The following is a 1,739-nucleotide window of genomic DNA, read 5'->3' as shown; positions in this document are numbered from 1 at the left end:
TAGCTCAGTGGTACCTCATGCCTTGCATGCATGAGGCCCTGTGTTTGATTCCTCAGCATCACATAAGCAGAAAAAGCCAGAAGTGGCTCTATGGCTCCAGTGGTATAGCACTAGCCTTGAGCTGAAGAGGTGAGGGACAGTGCTCAGGCACAGAGTTCAGGTCCCATGACTGGCCAAAACAAACAAACAACAATAAACAAAAGCTGAGGATTAATGAGTATCAAGAACATTACAAGAAAAGTTAGTAATTATATATAAGAAAAAAGAAAAATGCATATAAATGTATCAATAATGTGGAATAGAGTGATGATTTTATTAAACCCTAATAATATATGTGTGAAAATCCATATCAGATTGTTTATTCTATGTTTTTAAAATTCAAGTAGGATGGAAGAACCATTGCCAATAATTTGCAAGTGGATCCTTAAATACTATCCAAGTATTTTTTTTTTTTTTAAATTGTATTTTATTTTATTTGACAACATACTGTACAGAGGGGCTACAATTACATGGGCAGGATAATGCATACATTTCTTACCAAGCATTGCAGCCTCCTCCTTTGTTTACACTTCACTTCCCTTCCCTGCCTCCCCCCTCCCCCCACCCAATTTTACCCCCCTCCCCCCACCCAATTATACCCCCCTCCCCCCCCCACACCGAAATTGTAAAGCTGGTTTTGACATGACATTTTGTACTTCTCATTGTTGCAACAGGTCCACCTGAATCCTTAAACGACTTGTTTGTCCCCATCTCCTCCACATGATATACTGACATCAAATATAGTGAAAGCAGGGGTTACACTGTGGGGGAGGGACATACAAAGCAACAAAGAAATAATCTTATAAATGCATTAGAAACACATGCATGAAAGAAACGCAAACATTAAAATACATATTTAAGGGTTCATTTTCCTAACATCACATTAGCTGGCCTTTTCTGCTTGACTCATACCTATACTAGATATTGCAAATAAGGGAAACCATGGGACCTATGCTTCTTTGGGCCTGGCTTATTTCACTTAATATAATTTTTTCCAAACCTTTCCATTTCCTAACAAATGGGGCAATGTCATTCTTTCTGATGGAGGCATAGAATTCCATTGTGTATATATACCACATTTTCTTGATCCATTCATCTACTGAGGGGCATCTGGGTTGGTTCCATATCTTTGCTATGGTAAATAATGCTGCAATAAACATAGTTGTGCTGGTAGCTTTAGTGTGGTCTTGTTTGTAAACATTTGGGTAAATGCCCAAAAGTGGGATTGCTGGATCATAGGGGAGATCTATGTGAAGTCTTTTGAGGAACCTCCATACTGCTTTCCAAAGTGGTTGAACAAGTTTACATTCCCACCAACAATGAAGTAAGGTTCCTTTCTGTCCACATCCCCTCCAGCATCTGTTGTTATTAGAGTTCTTGATTTTTGCTGTTCTAACTGGAGTGAGGTGATATCTCAATGTTGTTTTGATTTGCATTTCTTTTATGGCTAGGGATGTTGAACATTTCTTCATGTGTCTATTGGCCATCCTTCTTTCTTCTTCAGAGAAGCTTCTCTTTAGGTCTTTCGCCCACTTATTTATTGGGCAGTTGTTTCTTTGAGGATTTGTTGTTGGGTGGTTTAATTTTTTGAGTTCCAAGTATATTTTAGATATGAGACCTTTGTCCGTTGTATGGCTAGTAAAGATCTTCTCCCAATCGGTGGGCTTTCTATTGATCTTGCCAGCTATGTCATTTGCCCT

This window comes from Dipodomys merriami, unplaced genomic scaffold, assembly GCF_024711535.1.
Source record: "Dipodomys merriami isolate MVZ:Mamm:240054 unplaced genomic scaffold, mDipMer1.0.p SCAF_689, whole genome shotgun sequence".
Taxonomy (NCBI): Eukaryota; Metazoa; Chordata; class Mammalia; order Rodentia; family Heteromyidae; genus Dipodomys; species Dipodomys merriami.
Note: the sequence above shows the minus strand (reverse complement) of the source record.